Source organism: Macrobrachium rosenbergii, chromosome 58 (genome assembly GCF_040412425.1).
Source record: "Macrobrachium rosenbergii isolate ZJJX-2024 chromosome 58, ASM4041242v1, whole genome shotgun sequence".
In the NCBI taxonomy this organism is placed as follows: Eukaryota; Metazoa; Arthropoda; class Malacostraca; order Decapoda; family Palaemonidae; genus Macrobrachium; species Macrobrachium rosenbergii.
In genome coordinates, this window is record NC_089798.1 from 21,763,557 (window position 1) to 21,781,589 (window position 18,033).

Sequence of the window (18,033 nt, forward strand, 5' to 3'; positions counted from 1 at the left end):
AAATCGTTGTCTCATAACAATGCAACCCCTTCTACTGGCAGTTCTTTATCAATCACCCCTAGTTCAACTTTTCCTTTTACAAGCAGACAATCAAGGTAGACATTTGCAAGAGGAATTGATGATATTCCAGTTAGATCCTTCACAACAACTTTCTCACCAGTTAGATTCTTCTTAATATTAGGTAAAGCCTTATTATACAACAAAGTTAAAGCAGCCCCAGTGTCTCTTAATATAGTGACCTTATTCATTTGTCCTTCCTCCCCCCAAGGATATTATCCCTTCAGACTTAAAGTCATCAAACACATCAGATACATTTGCATATGCATGCGAAACAGGTTTTACTCTGGGAGGTTGGAAAACTTACTTTAGGTTGCATAAAAGAATTGCGGAATTTATCAGATCCTTTACTTTAGGTTCTTTACAATTACGAATTGTATGCCCCTCTCTCTTACAATAACTACATTTAACCTTGTCAGGAACTTTGGGATTATCATCCGAAATCTGTTGGGGTTTTACGGAAAGTGGTTTTACAAAAGTCTCAGCTCATTTATTGGGAACAAACCTATGGACTAATGAATAAGTATCAGCCAAGGAAGCAGCCTATCTTCGATATAAAGCATTACATTAGGGGGAAGTTTCCTTTTAAATTCTTCGAGAACAATTAAATTCATTAGGTCATCAAGAGTAGTTACTTCGGCACAATTAAGCCATTTCTTAAAAGCTCTAAGCTTGTCAGAGGCAAATTCTAGAAAAGTTTGAGTGTTGGATTTACATAGGTTACGAAATGCTTGTCGATATCCTTCCTCTGTTATGGAAAATGCGTCTAAAATTGCCTTTTTGACTTGTTCATAGTCATTAGTATCGTCTAGATGCCTAACAACCTTAGCAGCTTTACCTGACAATTTAGGTTTAATGAGCCATACCCACTGTTCAACAGGCCAATTAAGATGCTTAGCAGTTTCTTCAAATATCCTAAAATAATCTTCTGGATCGTACTCTGTGAAGAGGGGAACTAATTTTATATTTTTTGTCAAGTCAAAGGGTAATGATTCTTTTTCAGATTGCCTAGATTTGAGATTAATATCAGCCTTCTCTTGTTCTACCTTAAGAGCTAAACTAGCTTGTAATTCTAACCTAGTTTTCTCCATTTCCTCTCTAGAAGCTTGCAATGATAATTCTTCTTGTTTTACCTTGACAGCTAAACTAGCTTCTAATTCTAACCGAGCTTTCACCATTTCAAACTTTTTTCTTTCTTCTCGTAGATATAACTCCCTTTTCTCTCCTTCTTCTTTTAGAGATAACTCCATTTTCTCTCTCTCTAACTCCATTTTCTCTCTAACAGCTCGTAAAGGTAATTCTTCTTGTTTTAAAGACAACTGTGCTTTTTCATGCTCTACTGCAAGACGTTCAAACTCTAGCTTTTGTTCAACTGTAAGGAAAGTAGTTTCTGGAACAAGATACTGTCTAGCTTTAATACCCAAGGACCCAATATGCATATAATGCTCTATTATAACCTTCCTAATCTCAGACTTACACATGCTAGAACATACATCAATGTTTAAATGCCTAGCTGTTTCAATTAAGTCTGCTTTCTTGGCATAGGTTATAGTGTGCAATTCAGAAGAAGGATCGACCACAAACTTTTATGTATCAAATTTCGCCATTGTGGAAAAAAAAGGAAACTTAAAAAAGATGGAAACAACTGAATTAAAGTTTTACACTGGTTAAATTAGGACCATAATTATTAGTTAAGTGATAACCACGAAAGTGTAAACTTCAACATAGATTAAAAACAAAAGGCTTATACACAATCATCTTTAATATTTGAAAGTTGAATAAGGACGCACTAGGGCACACTAGAAGTATTTCACCTCCGGTTCTACCCAAAATGAAGTCAAAAGGAAGCACAATCGCTCAGCTAACAACCGTAACTTACTCCACCTCGATTAGAACGGTAACTTTACATACATATGTCAGGTGTTGCAATAGATTCATTCTATACCCCACAGACAAAATGAATAACGCATGGTACTGGTATCTATGGACCCAGGGAAAGACTATACGCACAGAGTAATAAGATATATAAGGAACTTGTAAACAATGTAATGGCAGATTAACTAGTTAACCAACGAACGGAGTCTCGGTTGGGAAAGAAAAAGGGAGGGTAAAAACCATTACACAGTCACTGGCAGCCATTTACAAAACAGAACAGCCGTTTTCTGTCACCGGGAATTTACACACAATAACGTAAATAAATTATTAGGTCTAACAAACACAAAAACAGTCACCTAATGAACTAGAATTCAGAATGTTTTCATCAAATAAGGTTGAACAACAAATTACTGATTAAAAGTAAAACCACTATCAACTGACACTTAACGAGGTTGTCAAATAGTATATCATATAAAGATATTATATCCCGGACAGGCCCCCATTATATTGTTATAGATATAATAGACATTTTATTACTCAATATAAAGTTAATTTCATACCCTTAGGTTCAGTAGACTATAACAATAAAGAAATATCAAAAGAGAAGTGAATGATAATACGATAGTACAAAAGTTAAATATTATAATTTAAAGATTATTTACAGCAAACTAGAAAACAAATACAATTTGACAACTACGTAGCAGAAAAGTAAATTATCATGAATTGGAAACTTAGAACAAAATACAATTTGTTATTCAACCCTTACAATACAAAACTTATACCCAAGTGATTGACATGTCAAAGAAGGTAAACTGCTTCCCTGCCGGATACCAGGTTCTGGTGAGCTGAGTGGAGACTGACGATAGAAGTGAAACAGTAGTTGAAGAAATATAGGTTGGGTGGAGATAGAGTAAAAGCAAGGAGTTTAAAGACAGGAACAACCACTACTTCAGAAGGACAATAGAAAAATGGTATACGGAGGGGAAACAATCAGACAAAACATAAACACGAAACTTAATTATACAATAAAATGTGGAAGGTGTTACAATATATATATATATATATATATATATATATATATATATATATATGTATATATATATATATATATATATATATATTTTATATGTTTCCTGGTGCAGGTGGATCTTATGACTCCACAATTATTACTTTTACTCGAAAATGGCCTTGTAAGATACCCAGGACATATAAAACATAAACAAAAAAGAAGTACACGGAGCGGAGGGCTCTTCACTAGGGGAAGTGCGTGAAACACGTGGATATAAAAATAGTTATATTTGATAGCACACAAGGTCAAAAGGAATATTAACTGAAAATACGGTAAATTACTGCCGTAGAAGTCCTCCCGAAGGGGGAGCTTAGGAATGCCAGGAACACGGACCAAGGATAATTCTGCTACAGGCGTCTTTCTGAAACGATATTTGGACCCACGTTACACATCTAATGCTGGAATTTGGGGATTGAATTACTCGGGTGCACTGAAGGCGCCAAGGACTCCCCAGGCGTTACTTGTGACTCAGAGGAAAGAAGCTGTGAACACGTGGGCCTGGCTTGAACCAAGGAATATCAGGGAACACAAAGTTATAGGCCCAGAGATTAATAAATGCAAAAGGGCTAAGTAATCGTGACTAGCAACTCGTTTTGGGTACATTACCACATTTGTAGGGGCGCAGGGATGACGACGTCTTCTGCCGAGAAACACGTGTGGGAGCGTGGATAAATGGTAGCCTCCCTCTCCAAGGTATTTCTTCAAATCGTAGATTGGGGCGGAAAAGGGCGCCCTTGGGATGATGAAAAGGCCGCCGTTTAATGTCAGCTCGCGTTTGGAAGACTTGCAATCCCCCTTGCAGTCTTCTAAGGCCACGTGGAATGGAACACGGGGCACACAGGGCGGCGATGGGATCCACGTGGCGGCGAGCGGAAGAGGAGGGCAGGGGCAACGGCCCAAGACTGGACTTGTTCTCGGCTTAAACTAGCGGGCGCGTGTGGGGCGAGCTATCCTGGCCCTGACCTTTTATTGCTTCTGGACAGGGGTAGGGGGCGATGTCCTGACCCAGATCGCCGACCGGATATCATAGAAAACGATTTTCTTTCCCTGTACCAAAGAAAACAGTGCAAAGCCAGTTTACTGTCCCCAAACTATTATATTTTCTCTGAGCCCTTATTTCCCCGACCTTCAAAGGTTCAAACCAACCCAAAGCAGGGAAGGAGAAGAGTTTCCTAGCTTATTTTGGCGCTACTCTTTACAGCTCCCCTGGCAAGATAATATTCACACCTATAAACGGGTGCGAATATTGACAAAAGCAAAAATGAGCAAGAAAACGTTCGACTTTATTCTATCTTTTACTTTGCTACAACCTTTACTTTACTTTATTTGTAAAACTCTGATGCCACACTAATCAATAACAAACTGAAGGTTTACTTTAGGAGCAGAGTGCAATTTAGAATATACAATAAAAGGGTAAACTTGCTTGCAAATTAATTATTGCTCAAATACTTCCTAAGTACTGTTTCTACCCATTCTTTATTCGATTTACTTTACTGGGGTAATAAGGCGCTCAAAAGAAAATAAACAAAGAACACTTCAAAATTTCAAAATACCAACAACAACAAAAAAAAACACAAGGCAGAATTTAAAAGGAAACAAATGTAAACCCACTGATTCCTTAATGCTATCCTGGAATTACAGGCATGCTATTAGTTGTGCCTTGAAGAGGCGGCATTCGTGACAATACATTGTAGGTATTAAATAATATCCCCTTTACCAAAATCGTAATAATAGAATTCAAATCTTCTTTTCAATCGACCTCCAATTGTTCACAAAGCTCGACGAGCATAACTAATATTTCCCACGAACGCTAATCTGAAGGGGCAAGAACTTGACAGCTGTGAGGCAAAGAGATTATTCGGGGTTTTAACTCGCCAACTTAAATGACGCTAAATTTTTACGTCTGCAGCTTACAACTCGGGTGTAAGCTAAAAATAGACTACTCGACTTATGAATGGGAGGATAAACAAATGAAGGGGAAAATGGACAAGGATAACATTCTCCACATGGATAATTAAAAAAAGAAATGTAAATAAAAATAAAGGAAACTACACAGAACAACAACGAAGGATATTACTTCATACTAAAGGGCGGGCCGCACCGCGGTGATTAAAAAGGCAACGTTAAAATTCGTAAGGGCAGGAGTCTTGTGCCTCGAGATTCGTAAAAAAAAAAATGAGAAAAGATTAAATGCAAAAGTAAATAATATACGTAAAAAATAAAGGATAACAGAGTGAGGTATTTATGATTTACTTCTTTATCTAACTTCCGTCGCCAACAGACGACGGTCAGAGCTAACTCTCAGCCCAAGGGCGGGGAAAAGAAACCCAAAGGGCGCGACCCTTCAGGAAGAGTTGACACGCCTGCCTTGTGCCAAAGGACGGGCGTGAAGGCGTGCCACTTCCCACTCTGTCTCTCTTACTTCTTCAAAAAAATAAAATGATTTATGCATTTTAAAAGGGATGATATCCCATATGTTAACTGCCGCTTGTGATAAGTAAGGGAAAGTGTGAAGGAAAGATCGATAGAGAAGGATGAGGGATAGAAATTCCAAAAGAAAGGAAGAAGATAGCGGAAGGCCTTGACATCCTCTCCTGGATGAAAGGTGCCAAGACGTTCAAAGATGAAGAAGGGGGCCCTATGCCAGGTTTGCACAGGGGCCAGAAGAGCTCGGGGCTCCTTGTGGACTACCTCATGATCGCCCACACCCGTGGTAACTCCGCCGCGAACCTCTCCTCCTTGGACCGTTGTCCTTGGCCGGGAATCGAGGCCCGAGGCCAAAGGGCGGCAAGGGGTGCCATCTGGGTCAGCTGCTGCGACAACTGACCCAGGAATTTTGTTCGCCATCTCGGACATTAACCGGCGCAGATCGCAGAGTTCATCGGCCCAGGAAGGCGGGGCAGAATCATGACTCGCGGAGGAATCTGCGGCGGCGGCGAGAGAGGGGACGGCCGGAGGGGGCGGGGTCGACTTGCTTGCAGAGGTGACCAGCTCAGGCACTGACATTGGCACTGGCGCTGGTGGCGATGTGGTGGTGGTCTCGTCTGTCTGGACGGACGGAGACTGGCACTGCTCAGTGCGCCTAAGGGGCACTGGCAGAGGAGTTGAAGGCCGAGATTCTCCTGAAGGGAGATCTGGCTGAGGCCTCGGCACTGGCACTGATGCCGTGCCGGGCACTGGACTCGGATTTGGATGATTTATTGGGGAATGGGGACCCCGTAATGGTTGTGGCTTGAAAGGGGACGCAAAGTCTTGGCCCAGGATGACGTCATAGCCTCCTGGAATGTGTTTCGCTACGGCGAGACGAAGGGTCCTGGCTCTGTGGGGTCGGGTGACCCTCAGTTGGACCGTTGGGAGGATCATCTTAAACTCGTTTATGCCCTCAATGGTGACGAGCTTGCGTCGGTCAATTCTAGCTCCATAGGGAACTTTGTCCCTCCTTATGAGGGAAATTTGCGCGCCAGAGTCGTCAAATGCCTTGACCTGGCGTGCTGAGTATTTACCTCGAGGAGGTGCCACATAGATGGGACCCTCGGCAGGAGGGCCTAAGGACTCGGGATTCGTTACTGCCAGGGCGACGGCGGGAGTTCCTGCCTTATTATTTCTAGGGCATTTTGCCCATGAGGAAGAGTGGCCATAAACCTTGCACGCCGTGCAAAAGGTTTGGCTGAAATCTCTTCACACTGCCCCGGCAGAGGGCGCAGGCGACTTATTAGGGGGCTGTCCGGGAGAGAGAGACGCGGGTGGTTTACTGCGGCATTGCTCCTTGGCATGCCCGATCTTTTTACAGAACCCGCACACAACGGGCTTCTGTGATTGCCCATTCTTCGGCGGAGGGGCACCCGATAGGTAGGCGGGTGGCGTAATTTTGCGCTGCAGCGAGCTCTCCTGGGGGTGATGGGTGTCCCATAGATCCGCTATTCGGCAGCAATCAGCAAGGTGGGGCTCCTTCTCGGCGATGTGCGTGGCGAGGGCCGGCGGGGTGTAGAGTAGGAAGTTCTCTATTTGTATTTGTTCGATGGCATCGTTGAGGGTCGTAACCCCACGGCCTCGAACCATTTGGCACGGGCACGCTCGGACTGGTAGGCCCAGTCTGCCCAGGTTTGATTGGCCTCCTTCACTTGCCCGCCAGCCAGCGCTCCTCCAGCGTTCAGGGGTTATCTCGCACGCCTTGGCAATAGTCTGGCGTACGACCTCCCAATTTTCCTGCTCCTCCGGCGGGAGGGCCCTGTAGGCAATCAGGGCCTTCCTCCAAGGAACTTGCCCAACACCAGGGAGAGTTCGGCTGCACTCAGGGGCAGGCCTTAGCACTGTCTCGGCGCTGTCGAGCCACACCTCGGGCTCAGCCTCCGTCCACTTGGCATGCAGGCGAGAGCCTGGCTGAAGGCACTCATCCCCTGGGGGCCAGGTGGAGGCGAAGGGCCACTCTGTTGCAGCATTGCGAGTTCATGGGCACGCTGCTTGTCCCTTTCTTCCCTCTCGGCTTCTTCTCGTTTCTCCTGGGCCAGTCTTTCTGCCTCACGTTCCTGTCTCTCTCGTCTTCCCGCCTCTCCTGAGCCAGCCTCTCTGCCTCCCAGTTCCTGTCTCTCTGCTCTCGTTCCTTTCCCTGTCTCTCTGCTTCTGAGACCGTTCCTGCCGTGGGAGGGACTTAACTTCGTCTCGTCTCTCCTGAGCTAGTCTTTCTGCTTCTACTTGTCTCTCCTGAGCCTGTCTTTCTGCCTGTATGGCGTCCATCCTCTCCTGTACCCAGTCTCTTAGTTCTCTCCCGAAAGGCCGATTGTTCCTTCCTGAGGACATGAAGAACTTGAAATCCTCGCTCTGCTGAGACCGTGTCGACATTTTGCAGGCGGGAGAGGACGCTTGGTAACACACAGAATTAATTTCCCAGAGCTGTGGGAATCTTGGACACCTTTTCAAAAGCGGACGTAGCGATGATTGGTCTCCTATTTACCGACAAAATGGGCTGATTGGGGACGATGAATTGGCAATGATTGGTCTCCCTATTTACCGACGGAGCGGGCTGATTGGGGACGATGAATTAGCAATGATTGGTCTCCCAAGGGCTGAACGACAAACGGGCTTACTTGGGGACTAGATTGGGATATATATTTAGGTCTCCCGAATTACCGACAAAACGGGCTCACTTGGGGACTGAATGGAAAATGAATCGGTCTCACCAACGGACCGACGACACGGATTTATTGGGGACAAGAATAGAATATATAGGCGCCGGGAATTTCCGCACAAACGACGTCTGATCAGCGAGGGCGCTAGTTTTAATGACTTATGGGAGAAGTGTTATTCTCAAGGACAATTAGGTGGGGGGGCCATCCCACATTCACAACAGATAGGCAACACACGCAGCCGTAGTAACAGCACAAAACAAACACACAAAAAAAAACAGAACACAGAACATATAATGTCAGACCCCCAACAATGCAAAATTTGGTAGAGCGAAGCAAATCAAACAAACAAATGTTTTCCTAACTGGGCCACGGAATGGACGGTCAAGGCCGTCTGCGCCAAATGAATGAACGACGTGAACACCCGTAAACACCGAATGGACTTCCCGAAATGCGGAACAGACGACGGTTGTTGACCCTTTTTGTCCTGGGCGTATAATATACGCTTTCGCTCCTATTTCTAAAACGAGAGAGAGAGAGGGGGTAAAAATGCGTCAGCAATGGTAATCTGACTTTCGAACACGTGGTTGACGTCGAGGTCTCGCGCTATATCTAATGATTCGGTTTCAAAATCACTTGTTTCTACAGGAGGAATATGCGCACTATTCCTTTAATGATTTATCACCTGTATAACCTAATTGAATGGCATGCAAGCCGCGTGCAAAGGCTTCCAAAGCTAAGTTTTCGGCGATTCTCTCTCTCGTTTTCCTCGGACATGCGCCCTACTATATAAAAAAAATTCCTAGGACTAGTCACGTTTTCTACAGCGTCCTACGCTAAATAAACACAGTTTACTTACGCAGAATTTCCTTGGCCTGTTGCGCTGGCTTTTCAAAGGTTCGTAATCTGTCTCGTATCCAGCTTAGCTGAGCTAATTGCTGATTTCACAAATTGCAACACAAACAACAAAGGGGAAGAGGGGGGGGGATGCAATCATTACGAGAATCACTGGTCAGGTCGCCATTTTTATATGTTTCCTGGTGCAGGTGGATCTTATGACTCCACAATTATTACTTTTACTCGAAAATGGCCTTGTAAGATACCCAGGACATATAAAACACAAACAAAAAGAAGTACACGGAGCGGAGGGCTCTTCACTAGGGGAAGTGCGTGAAACACGTGGATATAAAAATAGTTATATTTGATAGCACACAAGGTCAAAAGGAAAATTAACTGAAAATACGGTAATTTACTGCCAGAGAAGTCCTCCCGAAGGGGGAGCTTGGGAATGCCAGGAACACGGACCAAGGATAATTCTGCTACAGGCGTCTTTCTGAAACGATATTTGGACCCACGTTACACATCTAATGCTGGAATTTGGGGATTGAATTACTCGGGGTGCACTGAAGGCGCCAAGGACTCCCGAGGCGTTACTTGTGACTCAGAGGAAAGAAGCTGTGAACACGTGGGCCTGGCTTGAACCAAGGAATATCAGGGAACACAAAGTTATAGGCCCAGAGATTAATAAATGCAAAAGGGCTAAGTAATCGTGACTAGCAACTCGTTTTGGGTACATTACCACATTTGTAGGGGCGCAGGGATGACGACGTCTTCTGCCGAGAAACACGTGTGGGGCGTGGATAAATGGTAGCCTCCCTCTCCAAGGTATTTCTTCAAATCGTAGATTGGGGCGGAAAAGGGCGCCCTTGGGATGATGAAAAGGCCGCGTTTAATGTCAGCTCGCGTTTGGAAGACTTGCAATCCCCTTGCAGTCTTCTAAGGCCACGTGGAATGGAACACGGGGCACACAGGGCGGCGATGGGATCCACGTGGCGGCGAGCGGAAGAGGAGGGCAGGGGCAACGGCCCAAGACTGGACTTGTTCTCGGCTTAAACTAGCGGGCGCGTGTGGGGCGAGCTATCCTGGCCCTGACCTTTATTGCTTCTGGACAGGGGTAGGGGGCGATGTCCTGACCCAGATCGCCGACCCGGATATCATAGAAAACGATTTTCTTTCCCTGTACCAAAGAAAACAGTGCAAAGCCAGTTTACTGTCCCCAAACTATTATATTTTCTCTGAGCCCTTATTTCCCCCATCACTACCTTCAAAGGTTCAAACCAACCCAAAGCAGGGAAGGAGAAGAGTTTCCTAGCTTATTTTAAGGAGCTACTCTTTTACAATATATATATATATATATATATATATATATATATATATATATATATATATATATATATATATATATATATATATATATATATATATATATATATATATATATATATATATATATGTATGTATATATATATATTATTATAATGTGTTATATATAACCATTCTACAAGAGTGACATGTATCTCTGTGAAATTTTTGATGTTTTGCTTGCAGATTCGTCATTTGTTGTGAGATATGATGATCTGATTTTAAAATGTTTTTTTCTTACAGATAAATTGTATATCATGTGATTCTGAAATATGTTTTGATATGTTTTTTCCATTTGTTTAATATATTGTGCAGTACATTAAGATGTTGTGGACTCGAATTCTTAGCGTGCTGTAGAGAGGGAGAGATATTTTTGAACCATTATTGCTTACCCACTTCCTGCATTTGCACAAGTGTTTGGAGAAAGGCAAGGGCCTCTTGTCTTATCTGAGTTGAGTTGACAGCTATCAGCCAAATGCTAGTTACCCATTAATTTTGTTCTGTGTGCCTATTCTGAAATTATTGTCTCTCTCTATGCTTATTATATTTTCCATAACCTGAGTAATGGGATGAGTAACAGAGGTAGTTGAAGTTCACATGCTGACAGCCGACCAAGAATTTGGTCCAAAATCACTTCTTTCTGTTTACTCAGGTGGTTTGAGTGAGCGGATGGTGTCAATCATTGATAAGAGCTCTGGCACATTTCCTTCTGAGCCTTAGAATTCTCTGTGTGTATTCTTTGGGTATTCTGTAAGAAGAAGAATAAGGTGTTCTGTGAATTCCCTATGAGTATTCTTTGAGTATTCTGGGAGGGCTTGAAGATAAAAGAGGAGTACTGAATCAGAAACAGTTAATTAGGAACAGGGGTTGCTGGGATAAGGGTCTCTCTCTCTCACTCTCAATTATTACCATTCATGTATAAGGGTGTTATACTGGTTGCTCTCCCATTTTGTACAAGTTTTGTTAAATTCACTCACTAAGTGTATACATTTTGTAAGAGTGATCTAAGGTATTTATATTGTGCAAGCATGGTGGAAAGTGTATAATGATGTACCTTGTAAAAGGTAATGTGATGTTTACAGGTTTTATATTATGTTAAGAGTTAGATGATGTTCTAGGTAAAAGAGAATTATTATTTTGATAAGGGGTGGATAATATCTCTTTTAGTGAATTCTAATCAGTTTTGCTGCTAATTATATATCATTGTGTATATCATTGTGACTTGGCAGTGTTGTCTTTGAGAAATTCATAGGCAGACGTGAGTTTAACCTTTTTTAAAAGTGAAGGTAATCTTTTGAAAGACTGATATAATCTTGAACATATTTTTGTCTTAGTGAAATGGCTGTTGGTATATTTCCATTTTTGCATATTTCATTCTTATGTGTCTGTGTTATTATTTTACTCTAATTTTATAATTAGTGTTTTCCAAAGTTTTATGTTGGTGATTGCTTAACATTTTGTCAGTGAATACATATTATTGAGATTTCAGTGAGTACTTGTATTGACTTCCATTTATTGATGTTTTAGTGAACACTTGTGTTGGGTTTGATTAATCAGGTATATGTTTAAAACTTGAGTAAAAGTTAGTGGTTTGAATCTTACTTAACCAAATTGCTTTCTTCATAAATTAAAGTTTTGTGAATTAATCTTGATTAAGAAATACTTAAATCTTACACTGTTATCAGATAACAGTAAATCTTTTTGAGATTGTGAACTCTGCATATAACTTTTGAACTTAGAAATAAATTTGTCTGTTTAAAGTTTCAAAAGCACAGTGTTTCATTTTGACCACCAGTGATTAGAGAAATTAATGAATGTGTACTAGGTAAGTGGTATATCTGTTTGTTCACCTGAGACTTATGTCGGTGAAATAGAACCAGAGAAACCATTATAGTGTTTGTTGAAGTGATGCCCATTTTCCACTAGTGTGTTTATAGCTTGTTGGTTGTTACCTCACCCATAACTTGATAAAGTTAGATTGATTTTCTCAAGTGATAAGTAAGTTTTATGGGATCACTATACCTTTAGAGTATTCAGTCTTATTATTTTTGTTATGAGGTTTCAAGTATCTGGTCAAGTGATGTAACTTTTTGGTCTTATTTGTGTATTAACCAGGTGCTTGATCACTTCGTGACAATATATATATATATATATATATATATATATATATATATATATATATATATATATATATATATATATATATATATATATATATATATGGTCGGGAAGTTGGGTAAAATTCGCTGGTATGTTGGGTGCTAGGCATCTGCCGGGAAAAACCTCAGGTATGTAGTACTTAGGCTCCAACTTCTTTTATGACCTTTGCGTCCGAATTGTTAATGCCCTGGACTCTCATTGAAAGACCGGGGTTTGGTCCCATTGTGAGTCAGAAATTTATTTTATATATATATATATATATATATATATATATATATATATATATATATATATATATATATATATATATATATATACATATATATATACACTCATATATATATTTGTGTGTGTGTGTGTGAGTGTGTGTCTTTCAGCATACCATTGTAGCATATTGCCTAGTATTTTCCAATCATTCATTTCCTGTTTGCTTACAGTATTCCTGAGAAACATTACAGGGGTACAATATGTCCTCCCCTTACTTGAAGAGTGAATCTAGCTGTGGTCATCTCTTTGCAGGTATTCCTTCTGAAACATAAAGCAAGAATGAGGCTTAAACTGATATGGAGGAAATGACCGTCTTCCCAATCCTTTGATCTTGAAACTCTTCTTATCCTGTTGCTCTTGATTCTCATTGAAGCAGTTATACCTGATGACCTTAGAGCGGTTATCATCACCCCGGTCATTTAGAATTCCACTTCCCCCACTTTAAACCAAAAGTAGGATTGTCAAACAAATTGTTCACACCCACCCTCTTTCCCACCGTGGGATCGGACATGTATAAAGCTAATAATAGAATCTCTCTTTAAAGGTCCAGAAGACAAAGCCACCTAACAGCTGCTGTTTCCATTGGCAAAGCACTCTACCGTTTTGTTGGCCATTAAAGCAGGTAGGTCACACCTCTTAGACTTGGCCCTAACAATGACGAAATGGCACGGATTGACACCAGCCTTGTGGAAGGGCGTACTTTCTGAAGGATTGCCACAGCAAAATGCATACATGCCCTTGCTAATGTCAAAAGAAACTATTACAAACTAATCACAGATTCAGCACTATGATATCTCCTGTGTGCAGCTCTATATTACTGTCCTAATATGAAGGTTCATAGTGCACTAGCAACTCTGTTAAGCCCTTACCAGCCACACTTCACTTCCCACTGTGACTAGTGAGCAGTCTTGTTATGGGTTACTGTACTCCAGCTGGAAAAGGCCAGCCATAAACGTGCCACTGACAGAGAGATGCCCAGCATTCCTTAAATTCACAAGAAGAGAAGAACTGGCTAAGAGTGACATTAAACTGTCATTGTGATATACTTGCCCTCAGTTTTGTTACTATTGCCATAAATAAACTGCTTGGTAAATCATTTGGCAAATTACCGCTGCCATTTCAAGTCAACTCCTAAACTCCTGTATTCTGCAAGTGTAATCTTTTATTTCAAAAACTGTCATGAATTAGGAATTTTTACAATTTTAAGGTATGGTTAAAACTGGATACTTTGGATTTGTGTAATTCTTCAGTATATCAAGGGCGTCACATGCCTTCATGCAGGCACCTAACTAATGAGAGCCATTGCAGCTGCATGCTTATTGTCAGTGTTATATCAATGTTTATAATTTTTCACAAGTGTGGCTACAGACTATGATAACTGCCGGGGGAAAAGTGAACAAACAAACAGCCAGTCATTATCAGTAAGAAATTTAGTTGTGTGTCCCAGTACAAACTAAATAAAATATGTGTGAAATGATCTGTGACCACATTTCCGAACAGAGATGAATTTTTTTTACATTGAAGCTGTCTAGAAAAGTGCCTTGATACCTAAATATTGTGGCGTAGAGTGCACAAGGGCGTGTTGTTCTAAGATTTGCTTAAGGGTCATCTTCATATAACTGAACATTATTTATGAGGTCATGCAAAGGACTTCGTTCATTTGTGCTATACCTAAAATATTGCACAATTGTCTCAGTGTTCCAATTTTCTCACATGTGTGTTTTGCATACCCTTCACTTTCTTCCACGTTTTCTTTGATTCTTAAATGTTGATATAAAATGATCTTACACACATCTACTGTATGTATTACTTGTGGCTGCGCTACATAGAGTGGGTTGAATGCAGTAGTTTAAATTTCACTTATGATATAGAAAGTTCATAATATTTTTTCCTTCACTTTACCTGTCTTGGTATAATTTCTGTTTTTAGTTTTTCCGTTTAAATTTCATGTTGATGCATGTCTCTTGGAAGTGGTAAATCCTGAGTTGCTCCTTGTTGTCTGATTTAATAGCTAAATGTTGGGTGAATGTATCTCAGTTTATTACTTGCCCCTGGAATTCTAAGGCTTTGTCCTGATAAAAGAAAAGAGGTGTGTAACATGAAAACGGAATAATTGAAGTAGGAGACAATCGCACATGTTTAGAAAATACAGAATGCTGTGAGAAATAAAAAAAAAATTCTTAAAAATGTGAAAAGTTAGAAGTGGAAATACGTAAATTGACAGGCCATAATTCTACAAAAAAAGTCTTCATTGGAGGCAGGATTCAAGAACCACACTCATGTCAGGAAATACAGGATCATCAACGGGTTCTTCTACTTCAGATAAAAAAGACAGTAATACCCAATACATTGATTAATTAAACTTGCAAAAGACGTTCTCTAGAAGTTTTTCAAATTTGCTTCTAAATCTTTAGCTGGTTTGGCACAAGGATCAAAGCCATCCTAGAATAAAAAAGGAAGAAGCAAATAACCGCAGTGCTTCTCTGCCTACAGATCCAGCAATGGTTTGTTTACACACAGCATGGAGTAAAATTTGTTGTTGAACATTATATCCGTTACTCATATAAAGGAACTGGCAGCTGTAAGTGCTATGTTTCTTTTACCTCCTTTTATTTTGCTGACATAACTAATAATGATTTGAACTTTCCTTGGAGGCGCTGTAGGCTAGGAGTATTAGCTTTAACCTGGACATCGCTGGTAACAAGCTGATTTTTGCAGCATAGGTGCAGAATTATGTGTAGAATCACATACTAAAAGTCCCCAGGAATCCCCCTTGTGCAACCTTAGAAATTCAAGATGGCGTCCAAAATGGCCGTCATTTTCCAATTTTTAGCATAACTTAGCTTGTAGGCAACATACAAACAAAAATTTGGTGTCTATTGCTATATTTTTAAGTAGAAGGAATCTAAAACAATATATAACTACAAGATCAACAACTTATAATTAATATAAAGCAAGATGGCGGCCAAAATTGATGATTTTTTTTCAATTTAAGCATATCTTTGCTTCATGACGAGTACAAAAAAAAAAAAATATATATTTTTTTTTTGGTATCTAAACGTGTTTACTGCAGCAATCAAATAAAATGATATTTCTAGAAGATCAGAAAATTTCACACAACTAAAAGCAAGATGGTGTCCAAAGTGGCACCAAAGATAGGCACAAGTTTTCATATCATATTATCCAGAATTTTAACAAAACTGACCAAACATTTTGGGGTTGAAGAAGACAATTAATTTGATTATAATGGGGTTCAAAGTTTGTCAATTTATATAATATGCATAATTCTGCTTATTATATAAGCTGACAAACTCTGGATCCCATAATAATAAAGTTAACAATTATACAATATTTTAATATTCTAGTGATGTTTCATCAAGAGTTGGTGCCTTCTCTTCCTCTTCATCACTGATATTAAGAGGTGGAGCAGTGTTATTGCATGAATGGCCGTTGCACTTGCTGCACATTGCTGTGCAAAATAGGCCTAGCTTCTTGCAGCTGCATATCATGTTACTGCATCCCCTGGCTTACATCCACAAGAAACCATTGTAAGAAGGTTTTCAGGGCAACTGGAATGTCCATTTCTAGTGGAACAAGTGTTCCATCTTGAAATCTCCATCCCCATTCTGTTGGATTTAGACTGTTGCCCATCCACTCCTGTACTGCAAGATATGTGCGATAGGAGTGTTGCTTTGCTGCAGCACTTGTTGGTGGTAAACTGGCCAAGTTGAACTCTGAACTTAAGGAACTTCGAGCAATAGCTCTCTTGTAAGATACATGACGGTACTCGTTGAGAGAACTATAATTACTGGCACCATAGAGTTGCAGAATAAAGTCTTCACCAGCTTGCTTCACTTCATCATGAGTGCATCCACTCTTCATAAATGTAACGAGAGAGCCGTGTTCATTTTTCTTTTGTACCATCTTGAAAGCTTTTGACTTTCCCTGACGATAAATTGCTGACACCGTATCACAACCTGTCACTGCATGCAGAGGCATTAAATAATTTTGGTTCCTCCTATGGCATGCTGAATTTCCCGTATGCTGAAAACAGTTATAGGATTGCTGCGACATAACATGTACATATCTGCAGAACTGCTTGCTTGAGCAACTAACATGACAAGCAAATCAGTATCTGTACCAACAACGGTAACTGAAGTCAGTTCAGTGTCTGCTACAGCTAGGGCTGTTGTAACAATTAACCTGTCTGCATCAGCATCTGCTTGTTTTACTAGTACACCGGCTGCTAGCATCTTTTCACTAAGCATTCCCCTTAATTTTATAAAACAATTGAGCACACTGTCTATGGTATTTAGCTTCAGCTGCAACTAGGTCATAAACATGTTGAATACGTTGTGTCACATCACTACCCCACTTGTCTTGCCTTTCTTTTGCAAGTTTTAAGATTTTGGTCTGGAATTCCAAGGTTTCTACATTACTTACTGCCCTTTTTCTATGTTTGGCAAGTTTGGCATTCTGAGTAACAGGCTCTGTACAGAAAAAGCAATCACTTTTGATGTCAAATATAGGGTACTTGACCGAAGTTCAGGGGCATTGTCTTCTTCTTCTTGGTGACACTCAGATTTTCTCTTTGCTGAAGTGATTGAGCTTCTCCTTGTGTACTGTTTCCTACATTGGACATGAATTCTCAGTGGTGTTGCACTTTCAAAGGTTTTATGAAGGCCATCATTGCGCTCTAAGCTTGAAGTCACAAGAGTTTGGCGTCCTTTTTCCCAACTATTATAGTTTTAGGTGAGCTATCCTCACAACTCTCTTTGCATATACTACAAGACATATCTGTTGCCTGAAATTATAAGTAGATATTTACATTTATATTCTATTAGCAGTATGTTTAAAAATAGACATGTATCATTATAGTTGTACAAAGCTGTAGTTCATTTGGGAGGGCAAATTTTCCCGAGTTTTAAACATCACCATGTACTTGGGTAACAAATACCAAGTAACTGTTAAATTATGTAAAGAAAGTAAAAATTTTAAGAAGTTTAGCAAAACTGTTCTTTATTTAGAGTATATCATGCATGCATCCTCTTATGTGAGACTATGCTCTAAAAGCTCATCTTCATATGCACGACTTAGCCTACGTCAGTGAATTTTTTCATTTTTACCTGCCTAGTCACAAAAAAATCGCTTAGGCCTAATCGGATAAAGAGATTATTTCATTATTTTTAAGTCATTAAATGGTGTGTGGAGGTGACCCCATCAATTATCATCTTTTCATTCGAGTGTTATGAAGTACGAGTGTGACCCAGTGTTGCCATT

The 18,033-nt window shown here is 40.4% G+C and overlaps 1 pseudogene; it reads right to left on the bottom strand.

Moving 5' to 3' along the window:
• Positions 1 to 11: 11 nt before the first annotated feature.
• On the bottom strand, positions 12 to 1,837 carry LOC136837291 (uncharacterized; annotated as a pseudogene).
• Positions 1,838 to 18,033: the final 16,196 nt, after the last annotated feature.